This window comes from Mobula birostris, chromosome 15 (assembly GCF_030028105.1).
Source record: "Mobula birostris isolate sMobBir1 chromosome 15, sMobBir1.hap1, whole genome shotgun sequence".
NCBI lineage: Eukaryota > Metazoa > Chordata > Chondrichthyes > Myliobatiformes > Myliobatidae > Mobula > Mobula birostris.
This window is the reverse complement of record NC_092384.1, coordinates 49,995,422-50,012,388: the sequence shown is the minus strand read 5'-3', so window position 1 is coordinate 50,012,388 and position 16,967 is coordinate 49,995,422. Positions and strand designations below refer to the sequence as shown.

At 41.7% G+C, this 16,967-nt stretch overlaps 1 protein-coding gene across 1 annotated transcript in view; it reads right to left on the bottom strand.

The window, feature by feature from the left end:
* Positions 1 to 16,924, bottom strand: part of ankrd11 (ankyrin repeat domain 11) — a 187,114-nt gene extending 170,190 nt beyond the window's left edge. Inside the window, exon 1 of the mRNA XM_072279752.1 lies at positions 16,787 to 16,924. The gene's annotated coding sequence lies outside the window, so the exon portion shown is untranslated. The remainder of the gene's footprint in view (positions 1 to 16,786) is intronic.
* Between the last annotated feature and the right edge of the window lie 43 nt (positions 16,925 to 16,967).

The following is a 16,967-nucleotide window of genomic DNA, read 5'->3' as shown; positions in this document are numbered from 1 at the left end:
AATTCCACAGATTTACCACCCCCTGGCTAAACAAATTCCTCATCTGTTCTAAGTGGATGTCACTCCATTCTGAGGCTGTACCCTCTGGACCTAGACCCCACCCCCTCCACAACAGGAAACATCCTCTCCACACCCACTACCTCGGCCTTTCAATATTTGATAGGTTTCTATGAGATTCGTTATGTTTTCTAACTCCAAAAAACTAACTGAAAGAAAAACACAGGAGCTGGGAGATGCGTGCCTATTTAGTTTTTCTTTAGTAAGGCACTCATAGATGCTGTAGTGTCATAATGATATATGCAATTCACGTACTTCTTAGATATAACCCATAATGAGTTACGTAATCAAAGACTTAATCAAGCAATATATTTACAACATTACTCAAATATTACTTAAGTATTGAATACACTACACTCCTGCTTAGCTATTACCACGAACTCAATGCAGAGTGCATCTCAACTCAAATATGTAACATATTGCTCTCTAGTCATCTATTGTGGTGGTTGTTGGGATTTGACTCTGGGACTGCAGGAAGTGTTTCTGACAGCTCTGGACACCTTCCTTCTCTAACAATTGATGCTACTCTCTTCAAATGATTGATATGTCATGTCCAGGCAACATCAGACACAGTCTCCACTGTGAAGGAGAATGGTCCAGTTCTGTCCTTAATCTTTCCAAGTACCCACTTTGATCACCTCTGTAATCCTTTGGCAGAACTGTTTGTCCAGGGGTGAACCTCCTTGTTTGAGGAGCCCTCAATTTGTCTCAGCTGTTTGTCCTGCATACTCCTTCTAAGATTGGGTTTACAGAGATCCTAACATAATCACAAAGGAGGACCCAGGAACAGCATACCTGCTGAGTGGTTGGTTGTGGAGTGTGCTGCTTTGCAATATGCGAGGAAATTGGCAAACTTCTGATTCAGTGTCAATGTAGTGTGTTCTGCTGACATTGCTCGCAGTGCTTTTTTTAGACTCTGGACAAAACTTTTCTCCAAGCCATTTGTAGCTGGGTGGTATGGTACAGATGTAATAGGTCTTATTTCATTCATTTTTAGTACTGACTGAAACTGTTCTGCGACAAGCTGTGGTCCATTGTTACTAACTAAGTGTTCTGGAAAACCAGTCCTTGAGAAGAGGCTTCTCTATACATCAGTGTGCAAGGCTATAGTGGAGACTACCAAGAACACTTCTGGCCATTTTGTAGCTGCATCCACTACTACTAAGAAATTTGTGCCCATGAATAGTCCAACAAAATCCGCATGAATCCTCTGCCAGGGCAATGCAGGCTATTCAAAGGGATGGAGAGGTGCTGCTCTTGGCATCTTCTGAGCATGTTGGCATTCCTGGTGTATGGCAAGCTGCTCAATCTGCAGATCTATAACAGGCCACCAGACAAACCTTTGAGCCAATGGTTTCATGACCTGAGCCAGTGTGGGTCTTTTCTGGTTTCCCTTTGGATCGTCTCTGCTGTAATAGGGAGACTTTTGATTTGCATTAGGGAGAATACGTCAAAAGAAGTGTCTTCTTTTGTAAGTTCTTCAGGCATTCCCTTTTCCAAGGATAAAGGGATAATCCATCAGCATTTCCATGATTAGCTGTCCTCTTGAATTTGATTTTGTAATTGTGTCCTCCAAGAAACAGAGCACATCTCTGCATTTGTGCTGCTGCCATTTTTTTCAGGGCTGAAAATGGACACTAGCGGTTGACGATCAATAATGAGGGTGAACTCTCTCCCATACAAGTACTGGTTGAAATGTTTTACACCCCAAACCAGACTCGAGTCCTCTCTGTCAATCTATGCATAATTTTTCTCTACAGCGGTAAAGTAATGTAACGCAAAGGCTAAAGGATGTTTACTTCCATCACTTTATAACATGTGCCATGACTGCAGTTATGCCATAAAGGTGTCACAAGCAAGCTTCACTGGACAATGTAGATCATAATGTGTGAGTACAGTGTCTGATGTCACCATTTCCTTTACTGGTTTGAAAGCCACCTCAATGCACTTCTTCCTGATCTGTGGTAATGATTTCAAGGGGTGGAGCACAGATGCCAGGTTTGGCAAGAACCTATTAGAGTAATTGACAGATCCTAAAATGGACCACAACTGCTTTGGCCTTGGGTCGTCCACCACTGCTTGAATATTCTCAGCACACTTGTGTAACCCTTGTGTGTCAATGCTGTGACCACAGTCAGTGATGCTTGATTTGAAGAATTCACATTTGTCATATTGTGCTCAAAGCCCATAATTTTATAATTTTTTTTAAACACTTGATTTTATGCAGACGTCTTGATATTTTGCAGATGTTTGTTGTCATCCTCACAGTAACAATATGTCATCCAGGTAACACTAAGTGCCTGGGCAGCCTCACAGCTCCCAGTCTGTAACTTTCTGCCAGGCGCAGATAGTAGCCCAAAAATAAGCTCAATAAAGTCCTTTGTGAGTATTAATGATAAGAAACACTTTCAATTCGTCTTCCTTCTCCATCTGTAGATAGGCCTCAGCTAAGTCCACTTTGTTGAGGTGTTTCCCTTCAGAAAGATTTGCAAAGATATCCTCTATCCCTGGGCAGAGGATATTGATCTATTTACAGTAATGGATTAATGGTGTCCTTAAAATCACAACAGATCTTGACAGACCCATCTTTCTTGGCTACTGGGGACACTGGCATTGCTAATGGGCTTCACTCAACCTTAGAAAGAATTTCTTCAGTCTCCGTTCAATCTTGTTCACTGCTACTTTATCACAAATGGTACAAGGAACCAGGCAGGTTTTGTAAAAAGTAGGTGTGGCATTTTCATTTAACACTGTTTTACCCCTGATATTTGAGTTTTCTAATGCCACTCTTTAACACTGCTGTGGCATTCTTCAGTACCTTTCTTAATTCACTTTCGGTAGACTCTATTGCAGGGGATGCGGCATGCAAATAGTAGATGGATCTCCAATCAAGTTGTAGTGGTTTCAACCAATCATGGCCCCACAATGCTAGCCCTCCTGTTTTAAAAAAATATAAGCCCATTGCGGCTTGTTGGCTGTTGTATTTCATTGCTGTTACGAATGTCATCCCGCAGGTAATATCTTTTCTCCAGTACAAGTTCTTAGTTAGATATCTGCAGACTTCAGTTTAGAACCTTTCAAATGCAGTTCAAACTCATTTTGTGGAATTACTAAAACAGCTGAGCCAGTGTTCAATTCCATTTTAATAAATTTGCCATTCTCTTCTGTGCTCTTTTTGAAACTGCAACGTGACATTTTAATCTTTGCTGCGCAGTCCATTTATTTTTGTCTGCCCAACATCCCTCTTTGCATGAGTTCTACTTTGTTGCATTTTTTGAAATTTTCACCTTTAAACCTGCATTGGTCCAGTCTAGATGAGCCCCTGCCACAATGGTAAAATAATTTGTTGGGCCAGGCAGATTTCTGTTGAGAGGTTGCAATTTTCTTCAAGCTCACTTCCATTCCTGACTGCAAATCAATTGCGTCTCTAGCTGACATTGATAAAGTGATTTCAACTGCTCTTCTAAGTGTGAGTTTTGCTTCAGTTAGGAGCTATTTTTGAATGTTTTCTTGGAAGATTCCACAAACTAAACAATCTCTAAGTGGATTATTAAGCTCATCATGAACTGACAATACTCGGACAATTTCTTTCATTCAGCAACATAAGCTGAAATGGACTCTTGCTTTTGATTTCACTTATGAAACCAAAAGCATTCTACAATCAACAATGGCTTCAGGTCTAAAATGTTCCTGGATTATGTCACAGTATCAGCAAAGCTCATTTCAGCTGGTTTGGTTGAAGCAGTTAACTTCTAAACAATGTTTTCCACCCACTGCACTCAATAACATTGGCACTCCCCTTTCATTGGCTCTTGATTGGTTTCAAGATGCTGCTCAATTCATTCAGTATACATCATCCAGTTATCTGTTCTGCATTTGAACACACCTATTTTCCTACATAGCCAGCCATTTCTACTTTTGTTATTTATCATCACCATTTCTCACCATTTCTGAACCCATGAATTTCATCTATTTACTGCTTTTCTAAAAAAAACTGTCTCTCTCTCCCTCTCCTTCTGAAGGAACATGTGCTGTACTTAACACCTCATTGCACTTCAACAGATAAGTAGGCATCTCAGAAAACCATGGGAGCTGGGAGGTGTGTGTCTACTTAGACTTTCTTTAGTGAGGCACTCATACATGATGTGTGGCATAATACTTTATACTTTATTGTCACCAAACAATTGATACTAGAACGTACAATCATCATAGCCATATTTGACTCTGCGCTTCCTGCTCCCTGGATTACAAATCAATAGTAAATATTAATAATTTAAATTATAAATCATAAATAGAAAAATAGAAAAATGGAAAGTAAGGTAGTGCCAAAAAAAACGAGATACAGGTCCGGATATTTGGAGGATACGACCCAGAACCAGGTCAGGATCCGTTCAGCAGTCTTATCACAGTTGAAAAGAAGCTGTTCCCAAATCTGGCCGTACGAGTCTTCAAGCTCCTGAGCCTTCTCCCAGAGGGAAGAGGGACGAAAAGTGTGTTGGCTGGGTGCGTCGTGTCCCTGATTACCTTACCAGCACTGCTCTGACAGCGTGTGGTGTAAAGTGAGTCCAAAGATGGAAGATTGGTTTGTGTGATGTGCTGCGCTGTGTTCACAATCTTCTGCAGCTTCTTCCGGTCTTGGACAGGACAACTTCCATACCAGGTTGTGATGCACCCTAGAAGAATGCTTTCTACGGTGCATCTTTAAAAATTAGTGAGGGTTTTAGGGGACAGGCCAAATTTCTTCAGTTTTCTCAGGAAGTAAAGATGCTGGTGGGCCTTCTTGGCAGTGAACTCTGCTTGGTTGGACCAAGTCAGGTTATTTGTGATATTGACCCCGAAGAATTTAAAAGCTTTTGACCTGTCCCACTTGCACACTACCAATGTAAATTGGGTCCTGTGGTCTGCTACTCCTTCTGAAGTCAACAACCAATTCCTTCGTCTTGCTGACGTTGAGGGATAGGTTATTGTCTTCGCACCATGCCACCAGGTTCTTAATTTCCTCTCTGTACTCAAACTCATCATTACCCGAGATACGGCCTACAATTGTTGTGTCATCAGCAAACTTATATATTGAGTTCGATGGAAACTTGCTACACAATCATGGGTGTACAGTGAGTACAGCAGGGGCTGAGTACACAGCCTTGTGGGGCACCGGTGCTCAGAATGATTGTCGAGAAGAGCTTGTCCCCTATTTTTACAGCCTGGGTCCTGACTGTGAGGAAGTTGAAGATCCAGCTGCAAATCTGAGTGCTAAGGCTCAGGTTCCGGAGCTTAGGAATCAGTTTATTTAGAATGATGGTATTAAAGACAGAGCTGTAGTCAATGAAAAGGAGCCTTTATTCTCCAGGTGTTCTAAGGAGGAATGTAGGGCCAGAGAGATGGCATCTGCCATTGACCTGTTGCTCCGGTAGGCGAATTGCAAAGCGTCGAGGTTAACCGGTAGGCTGTGGTTGATGTGTGCCATAACCAATTGCTCGAAGCACTTCATAGCAATTGATGTCAATAGTCATTCAGGCATGCCATCTTGCTCTTCTTCGGCACTGGGATTATCATTGCCTTCTTAAAACACGAGGGGATCTTAGACTGAAGCAAGGAACAGTTGAAGATGTCAGCAAACACTCCAGCTAGCTCACTTGCACAGGCCCAGAGAACCCATCCCGGGATGTTATCTGGACCCGTCACCTTCCTTGGATTTATCTTCAGGAAGGTCCTTCTAACGTCCTCCTCGGTGACGATGAATCTCGATGCCACCAGGTCCAGTTCATCCGGAGGGAGTGGGACGCTCCTCTTCTGTTCGAATCTTGCGTAGAATACGTTACGTTCGTCAGGAAGTGAAGCGCCACAGATATTGATATTCCCAGCCTTTTCTTTGCGCCCAGTGATCTCATTTAGACCCTGCCATAGTCTACTGGCATCCCTCTGGTTAGCCTGGGCTTCCAACTTGGCTCAATATTGCCTCTTGGTGCCCTTAATGGCTTTCTGGAGTTCACGCCTGGATTCCGTGTAGCGACTGGTATCCCTGGACCTAAAAGCCGCAGCTCTAGCCTTTAAAAGGGACTTGACCTCATAATTCATCCAAGGTTTCCAGTTTGGGAATACCCGGATCGTCTTGCGAGACACACAGTCCTCCGTGCATTTCCAAATAAAGTCCGTGACAGCTGAGGCATACTCATTGAGGTTAGCTGCCGAGTCCTTAAATACTAACCAGTCCACCGATTCAAAGCAGTCATGGAGGACCTCATCCGTTTCCTCCGTCCAACACGATACTACTTTTGACACTGTGACCTCCCGCTTCAGTTTCTGTTTGTAAGCCGGGAGGAGGAGTATGACCTGACGGTTCGATTTTCCGAAGTGAGGTCGTGGGACGGAACGGTAGGCATCCTTGACTGCTGTGTAGCAGTGGTCAAGTATATTCGGGCCTCTAGTGGGGCAGGAGACATGTTGGTATAATTTTGGCAGCGCCTTTTTGAGTTTGGCCTGGTTAAAGTCCCCGGCTGTAATGAGCAAAGCCTCCAGATACCTGGTCTCAAGTTCACTGATGTTGGCATACAGTATGTTCAAAGCACACTCCATGTCCGCCTGGGGGGAAATGTAGACCGCTGTCAGTATGACTGAGGTGAATTCTCGTGGCAGATAGTAGGGACGACACTTCACCGACAGGTGTTCCAGGTCCGGGCTGCAGGAGCTTGTCAGTGCCACTGTGTCTGAGCACCACCCAGTGTTGATCAGTAGGCAGACACCACCTCCCCTCATCTTGCCTGAAGACGCCGTGCAGTCCATCCGATGGATTGAAAATTGCTCCATTCATATGGCACAATCGGAGCTGGCAGGGGAGAGCCAGGTCTCGGTGAAACAGAATACACAGCAGTTCTGCATCTCCCTACAGTAGGTGAGTCTCCCTGTAAGATCATCCACCTTTTTCTCTATGGCTTGCACATTAGCTGGAAGGATGGTGGGCATAGGAACCCTGAGGCCCCTCAGCTTCAATCTGACCAGCAGCCCAGCTCTTTTCCCATTCTTCCTCGGTAAATAGTGCATCTTTCCAGGTTTCCATCGATGCAGTGTGTTGTTGTCAGCTTTTTGAGGTTGGTGGATGTGTCCCGTGGGGATCGATCGGTGGGTCGTGTTGTCGGGCGCTTCAGGTTGGGCTGAGTGACAGGGGAGGCTCCACTGCCACTTCCAGCTGCCAGGGGCCCAGGCTGTCGATTGGGTCGGGCCTCAAAGCCAATGCTTAATCCCGGAGGGCCGGGCTCCTGGCTGAAACAAGTCCGTAAACTGAGTCGCGGTTGCAGAGGCCTCTGCTCCAGCCGAGCCTCAGGCTCGATTTCCCAGGTCGGCAGCAGCGGCCTCACTTCTGGCAGCTGTGGATGTCCACCAACGGGGCTTTACGATGGTCGCTCTGGGGAAGCGTCTGGGGCACCTTGAGGTCTCCGATGTCACTTCTGTGTGGTCGTCTGCTCCAGAGAGGTGCTGGTCGGAATGGGCCGTGTCTCCAAGCGCTCCGGCACGGTAGCAGACAGCAGGTCTCCGGGTACGTGGTGGGCCTTGGACCAGGCCTCACTGGTTGAGTCCAGGTGCAGTCTGGAGTTTAAGAAGCAGATCTGGCGCGGTGGTCTCCAGCTGGGTCAGTAGCTTCGCCAGGGTGTTGTTGATCTTGCTAGATGTAGCAGATTGAAGGTTTAGAAGGGTTTCTCGGGTATAGGATAGTGTAAAGGGCAGTTTGCTCAGGAGAGCACGCGCAAAGTCGCCAGTTACCGGTGCCATCTTATATAAAAAAAAACAGGTCATTCAATTACTTTTACAAAAATACTGGAATGAATTACGTTAACTAAGAATGCAAAAATCAAACAATATATTTACAACTATTCAATGGGGTGACCCGTTGGGGCACCCTTTGAGAGAAGGGTCATGCAGTCTAATGTGACCAGAACGAACATTAAGTTTTCCTGAATGCTACTGGTATCGCTTTGCTTTGGAAACTGAAGTGGAAAACCTCAGTTTATTAAAGAAGAACGACACGTAGCAAAGCAAATATAGCTGCTCCTCATTTAACGAAGGACACTTTTGATGGCATCATTTCTGGTTTATCTGCCACCCTTGTGCCTCTCATTGTCATTCTGGAGACATGCAGCCCTTTCATCCTCCGTCTCTTCATCTCTTCTGCTGTTTGTTTGTCTCTGATCCTGGAGATGCGCATGCCTCTCCTCCTCTGTCTCTTCTTCTCTCCATCTTTTTTTTGTCCTGACTCTTTGATCTTGGAGTCGTGTGGCCCTGGCCTCATCCGATTCTTGTTCTCTCCCTCTCCATGCCGCTTCCCGACGACGTTTGGCGTCATCTCTTGACCATAATGTCCCCCTTTCCTTTCCACGTGGCATAATTAGGCTGACCTTTTTTTTTTTAACCCTGATGCTGGATGGAAGATACGAAGCAGTAACACCAAAGGATGCTGATTATTCTTGATGATGTGGTTGGCGCTCTCCTAAATAGACATGATATAGTCACCGCTGTCCTTTGACTGCAGCAAAGGGTTTTATGGGTGTCTCGAAGTATGTCATTACAATAAGATTTAATTATCTCTTATTGATGGGTGGCAGTTAGATCTGTCACAATCTGACACATGCTGATGGTGATTAGCAGAATGGGACCCCTCGAAATAGAGCTGCCCTACACTTTTGCTCCGGTAAGTGTTGCTGCTGAGGCTGGCCTTGCGCATGCTTCAGGCTGTCACGTCCCGATTTCCATGATGGCCGGGTCTCGGGTGAAAGTCAGTCTGTTGATTTTTGGCTAATGAGTAATTTTATACAAATATATAACTCTGAACTTTGCCTGCATTCTGTAAGTTAGCGCATTTTAATTCAATTTAGCCAAAAAAATGTGCCACTGTAATGCACCGTTTGTGCTAATTAGAGGTCACAGAGCATGAGAGTTTCAGTATTATATAGCTATTACTCAAATATTGCTGAATATTAAATAGATAAGATCTCCCCTCATCTTTCTAACTCCAGCAGGTACAAACCCAGGGCCATCAAATGCTCCTCATAAATTAAACCTTTTGTTCCTGAAATCATTTTCCTGAACCTTCTCTGGATCCTCTGCAATGCCAGCACATCTTCTCTTGGAGTATTCAGCAGTTTTGGGCCCCTTATCTAAGTGCAGTCAGATCAATGCCTTAAAGTCTCAGCATTACATCCTTGCTTTCATACGCTTGTCCTCTCAAATGAACACAAACATTGCATTTACTTTCCTTACCACCAACTCAACCTGCAAGTTAACCTTCAGGAAACCCTGCAGAGGTCATGCACCTCTGATTTCTGAATTTTTTCCCTGTTTAGAAAATAGTCTATGCATTCAATCCTTTTAACAAAATGCATGACCATACATTTCCCTACCTTATATTCCATTTGCCACTTTGCCCATTTTCCCAATCTAAATGTTCAGAGGGTAATTCTGATACGGAACTTAGAAAGGATCTCTCAATGGATTCCCATGTGTTATTGCATCACAATTTATCAGCCTTCCTTATTGTAAACCACATGTCATTTCCAAACTTCCCACAGAGTGGATCCAATTAGTAACTGATATGATGACCACACAAAGCCAAAGTCACCTACTCCTCAGTTGCAAGATGCAATATACAGATGATGCTTGTATTTGCCCATCCTTCAAGGAACCAAACCACTGCAAGTCATAGGTGAAAAATGAGGCTTTAGTGCAACATGAACAAGACATGAACAAGGTCTACTATCAAGCTATAGACACTGCATAAAACCCAAGATTGTGGATAACATAATCCTCAGCGAAGGAAAACTTGAAGCCAACAGTGAATTCTGTCATCAATGTGCCAATGTACTCTTGTCAATTTAAGGAAAGGATGCCTAAAAATCAATATCTCAGAGTTGGCACCAAACTTGTTAACCTTGTCTCCCTTCCCGAGACAAGGACTACTTCAAGGCATTTGAAAGATACCACCATAACTGCCACAATTAAATCATACAAATTTCCTGGAAGAATAAGCAAACCAAAGTCAGTGCTCTCACCTAACCCGATAGCTCCAGCAACAAGGTTCCACGTACACTTAGACGGCAGCCCACATCATGTCTATGCTTAACACCACACTCCCAAAACAGTCACCATTTCCAAATTGATTCCAAGCATGTTACATAACTACTGCCTCAACTCTAGCAATCCAGATTCAATTCTGACCTTGGGTGCTGTCTGTATGATCTCCCTATGGCTGAGATGCTTTTCCAGTTTCCTTCCACATGCAAATTAGATTGCTGTGAAATCCAGCATAGTCTAGCTGGGAGGAAGTGGCTTCCATCCAGGACACAAAGCAATATGGATATGGAATATCAAACATCCTACTCAAAACTCCATGACCCAATACTGGCAGAAAAGGATCCTGACAGCCTGGAATCCAGTCAATGGTAGTACACAAAAGCTTGCAGAAAGTGCATGAGGAGTGTGCCACCTCACACACTACCTTCCCGTCCGTGGGAAAGTCTGTGGTTCCCACATTAGCCTCAGTCACTCTGGAACCAGAACAAATCATCCCCATCCTGAGGGACTGCATTTAAAAAAAAGAACGTAATTTATGTTCAGTTTTGCTTTTCACCAACAAAACTCCTCATTTTACTGGCTATTATGTTACGCTGCTGAAACCATTTCCATTATTTCTACATTCACAGGGAGATGCCACTTTATTTTTTTCCAAACCTTGTGCATTCCCCTCCTCAATGTTAATGACAGCAACGAAAATCAACTACCCACTGAAAACTGATTTAACATCTTTTTTGGTGAAAAACATTCTCCATCTGTGATTTTAATCTCAATGAAAGGCAACTGATGACTGAGGTGCCACATTCAAATAGGAAGGATCAGAAGCAATGTGAACAAAATAGAAGTTTTAAAAAGATAACTCTGATATGAAGATCAGATGATTTATCCACAATCTTTTAAAATGGCATGCTTGGAAGACCGGGGAGAAAAATCTTGATCCTCAGCTCATCCAAAATAGAAAAACAAGTAAATCACACTAAACCTTTATACAATAACAAGTACACTTCAACTGAAGTATTGAGTTCAATTCTGAACAATACACTTTATGCAGCACATGATGACCTCAAAATGGGTACTGGGAGCAGAAAACACTTATTAGAAAGTTGCCAAGGATGATATGGAGAGAGACAGAGAAGCTGGGATTTTTATTTCTTTAGGAGGGTAAAAGAAAATTTGGTAAGATGTTCAAAATCATAAAGATCATAAAATATTTAAAGACCATTTTTTCCTCTATTGCAAAGGAAAAATATATTAAATGAAAGCGAAATACTTCAGATATTGTAAATCTCAATTAAGAATAGAAACTAATGGAAATATTCAGTTGGTAAGGCAGTATCCATGGACAGAAACCGTGTCTGATCTGAGAAATCAGACTATTTTCTATTTTAACGTTAACTTCTTTGACAAACAAAACAAGCAACATAAGAAATATTTATTTTAAAATACTAGCTGTAAGACATTGCATGATTTGTAATATTGGAAGCAGATTAAAGAGCAATTTAAAAATTGGAAATCCAGAAATGCTCCAAAAAGGCGGGAAAATAGGTGTACAGTACTACAACAGTAAATGCTGCTGCACAGTAACTCCAGAGTCCAGGGTTTAATCCTGACCTTGGGTGCTGTCAGTGTAAAGTCTGTACCTTCTTATTGCGACTGCTGGAATTTCCCCAAGTACACAAGCCAATGACTTCCTACAAAATGCCTTTAGTTTTTTGGAGTTTGCAAGTGGAGGTAGAATTGATAGGATACTAAAAGTTAAATGGGCGCCTGGACTTGTTGTGCAGAGTCATCAACTTCCTTGTTGGATCATTCTACGTCCGAAAAAAAATGTGGAATTTATAGCTCCATTGAACAGCTTGCACATCTGTAATGAAAATGGGATTTTTCAGGATCTGGACATTGCCTAAAAGGCAACTTTCAAATACCTTTGCAAGGGTATTTAAGTGTCATCATATTTTGTATTCTTTATTTTCATTACGTTCAGTCTATACCAAACAGAATATACAAATCCAATTCCTATGTCTCTTCATTCATCCTGCCTCTTTCAGCACAAGTCTCTGCAATACCTGTACTACAGAGTAAGAGCTTCGTTACTGAATACCTGAAGCAAAGAGCGCAGTTCAGTTTGCAGCAACACAAGGGGCCTCATCAAGGCCTGAAAGTGATTGCAAGGAGATAAAGAAAGAGACTGATCGGAATTCCCCACTGATAACAATGAAGCATTTTGCTATCCTAGAAATACCTTAAGTAAAACTCAGAACGATATGCACGATGATAGACAAGCCAAATAATTCAAAGTAAAAATCCAATGAGCTATAATTTTATACAAGAAATTAGCCAACAGCAGACGCCAAATGCAAGAAAGGCAGTTTGATGCTGGATTCTTTCTGATGAATATGAACATGGAGAAAACAGTTTGTTTCTTACCCAGACAATGTTGCCTTTTGTCCTGTCTATCTGGGTCAACTGGAATGACATTTCGGACGGTACTGCTGTTACTCTGAAATGTTGTAATTAAGTGAACCCAAGATAAACCTAACTTTTAAAAGACATTAAAATAATCCTCTACATATATCATCCATATCTTCATTATTAAAAATAACTTCCAAACCCACAGCATGACTTCAGCTTTTTTCACATGCATCACTGGCCACAAGAACTCACAATGGTAAAATCAAAACACCTCTACAATCCCAAAATACCTGCAGTCACTCATAACAGCATCAACAAAAGTAACACAACAAGGTACTGGAAAAGGTCTGAAGGAGCACACTATATACAATTAAGATTAAGGATGGAACAGGAGAGCTACTAGCTTTTGAAGATGAAGCCAAGTTTGGCCATTTGGCAGCAATTAAATTCTCAAACTAGCTCAAGTAGTATTAGAAGAGTGCAGAAATTGGCAGACAGAGGAATTGGAGACAAGAGACATGATAACAAAAAAATAGATAAAACTTCTCTGCTGATTCATGACCAACCATGGGTAATGGTTGAATGGGACTTGTTCCAGATAAGGGCAGTTGAATTTTGAATACGCTTACAAGACATCTAGAAAGCCAAATGAAATATTCAATAGTCAAAAATAGCATTAATTAACATTTGAATGTGGAGGCAGTAGCACTTGCAACAGAATTACAGGTAGTCATCTGGTGGTGCCGTTATGTGCCACAGCACATCTTGAATTAAACAGGCTTAAGAGTTGAAAAATATGGTTAAATCTTGGGCAATTATCATAGGTAGATGTGCGACTCCAGCCTAATTCCCATACTGCCAATCAACACACAGAATCATTTTCAGAAGCCAGTTAACCTGCTGGCACACCTTTGGTTGTGGGAGGAACCCACATGGATACAAAGAGAAATCTTAAACTCCACACAGACATCACTAGGTCAGTGGAAACAGGAGACACCAGTTTTAACCGCTGCACCACTGTGCTGTTTCCTTTCAAATTAGGAAAAATACTCAAGCCAGGAAAACGTGTCAAGAAACAATGGATACAGCAAGATATTTTCCCGCAACATACACAACATAGTCGTTTATTAGTACCCAATGTAAGGGGGCTTCATGCAATGGCCAAGCTTCCTCTGTATTATTTGAAGCTTCTAAGTCAATTAACATTCCTTGGGCATTCTGTTTCAGCACAGTTCTGCAACGCCATTACTACAAGTCACCCAATCACTTCCCACAACCCCTTCCACACTGTTACACAGCCTAATCAATGCTTCATGGCCTAAAATAAAAAATACTAAGATTACTTCCAGTTTTCTTTCTGAAGCTTAATTGCTAATACTTTCAATATCAATACAAGTTTAACATGAAACATTATAACCAAATTATAAACAATTGTGACAATTTAAACAAAAGAAAATGCCTCTTTTCTTTCTTTTTAAATCTTTTTATTAAAAATGCCTCTTATTTCAAGCTTTACATGCTTACACGTTTTCATTTGGCATCAGCTATTATGACCATATTTCAAACAGGTAACATTTAGTGAAAAGAATAAAACAATCTTTCATTTTTAAATCATCTGTATAATTCCAGTAGAGCTCTACATTTAGACAAACTGAACAGACTCTTATTCTGGATTACTGCATGGCTGAAACTTTATCCAGTTTCCCAGGCAGAAGTTGATATTGTGACAGATGCAACCAGCTCTCCATCATGTCTGCCATATCAGCTGACCCAGAGACAGATGGAAGAAACACGATACTGCTCGATAAGAAACAGATTAATTCCTTTTGCTTTATGTTGCTAATTTTCTCCCTTGCTTTGCAGATATTAAAGGGTGCAATACAACAGTCACTGGCTGTTCCCCAGAACCTGATCAAGTTAGTTAACTTTCATTTTGTAACGTCAAAAGAAAATGTGACTGCAGTCCAGCACAATCTTCACCCATCACCCACCCCTAGAAAGAATCTTTAATCCATGGGCTTCAAATGTAAACTGTTACAGTATAAACCTAATGCAACTCCAGGCAAGATTCACTAAATGAGTACAAACAATAGATAAAACACAAGACTTTCCTGGTAAGCTTAACTCAAAATTAACTCAGGTTTTAACATCAGAGAAGGAAACAGTATTTCCACATTCTCCCCAATGCTATGTTGTATAAAAGCATGAATCTGCATAATCTTAAATCATACACCTCAGTGAGCTCCCACATTCTACAGTCACAGTATTTTGGGAGATGACCACAAATGTGGCAGTGGCATCAACACTAACAAAAAAATTTACTTGTTAACAAGACAGATCAATCCAAAAATAAATGCGATCCCAAAACTACTTCAGAAAAGCAGTGCTGCTGGTTTCAAAACCAACGAGGTTTGCCCAGTAAAATTGTTTCGATCAACAAGATCTGCAAAAATAAAAAGTGCAGATCTAGAAATGTGAAGACTGAAAATGCTGGGACACTCAGCTCCCATAGAAACAAAAAGCGGTTGAAAGCTATGGATTGGTGACCACTCCTCATAATTAGGAAAAGATGGAAATCATTGATATTTTTATGTGAGCACAGGTTAGTTGATCTGTGCTTGCAGGACAAAAGGTAATTGGAAGGGTAAGAAAAGGAAAACTGTACAAACCTTCGTCTCACATCAGATCTACTGAGTCAGAGATGAGATACTCTACAGGAGCCAGAAATTTGGTGGGTTGTGAAGTGATAAAACATCACATCCCAGACCACAGTGCAGTGCTAAGGTCAGTGAAGTGAGAGAAAAAAAAATAAAAATCCCAGCATTAATGCTTTAGCACTCCTCATTTTCACAAGTCATCCTGACTCCTTCAACATGAAGGCGTCTTCATTTGTCCTTCTACAACTGCTATCACCTGTAACTCTAAACAGCAATAATTCACATAATGGAATGAAGGTGAGGATGTCGAGGAGAGAGAGAAAAAGCCACTGTTTACAAAAAAAATGCCGCAAGGCTCAATCAGCCACACAATTGACAATTCATTTTTATGATTTGGATCTCAGGGTATATCTGCCTCACCTCTTTACATATTGCCTTCAGTTTGACCTCAGTTTCCCCATCTCCCTCCCCACCACCACCACCAGAATCAAAGACAAAAGAGAAGCTATTTCCGTTAGTTGATTAGGGATTTAAGATTTTGAGCAAGAGATGGGGGGAGGGGTTGGAAAAGCAAGGAAGAACTTCTTTAAAAATAAAATTGCATGCTAATGTCCTGGAACTTGCTGCTTACAATAGTAGTGGAAGCATGTTGTCATATTACTAACAGATAACAGTAATATAATAAACGTACACTCAATACAGCAATAGGACTTACTGTATTAATACAGGGGGAGCATAAACCTCAGGCTAAATGGCTTCCCTGTGCATCAATAACAGTTTCCAAATTTCAAAAATCATTCTTCCCCTTTACCTGCAGGTACTTAATTAATATGATGATCCTCAACTGATGTTACAAATATCCATTCTTAGTCAATAAAAGCTGTAAGTTACTCAAAATATAATAATGCTTCATCTATTGAAAGGTCATTGACTTAAAACGTTAACTGCTGTGCTCTCCACAGATGCTGTCTTGACCTACTGAGCGTTTCCAGAATCTCGTTTTATTTCCTTCAGATTCTTCATTCTCACAAAATTCAGTACAAATGCAATGGAAACCTGTACCATCTACAATCATTCTCTTTATATTTTTCGCTGAAACAAGCTATTGATTTCAAATCCTGCTGTTTATTTTTCTTGAGTTACAATAGAGGTTTATTTACAAATACTGAGTAGTAATTACATAAATTTAAATTCCTTCCAAATTGTTTACTATGTACACGTTACCTATACACCTTTTAATTTCAGAACAATAAACTCAAAAAATTATAGCCGAACAACGACATTGCAGAAACAAAGTACCAGAAATAATCTCGAAAATTTTAATCAATTGCATGCTTCGCATAACTGCGAACCTTCTAAGTTTTGGCAAATATAGATAAACACGTGAATACGTCTTTAAAAACATTCTTCCGTGCTTAATGTAACCACATGAACCAAAGACTTTGTTAATTACATGGCGCATGGCTCAGGACCATGAGCACAGGAATGCAAACACACGTTCCCAATACAATCATTTTATTAGCAACACAGCGAGTGCAAATTTATATCCAATCTTCCCCCTGTGCTGCCTTTTCCATTTGCCGCAGTCTTGTTTCACTTACCGGTCCAGTGTGGCCCGTCTTTCCGACCGCTCTCCTCACGCGAGTCCCAGGTTGCGTACTCCCATTCACAGAGCCACCCCGGGGCCCAGCCGAATGTTTTCAGACCTCAATCCGCACCACTCCGATCCTGGCCGGAAATTTTCCTCCCTCCTCCCCCCCACCCTCCCCCTTTCAACCTCCT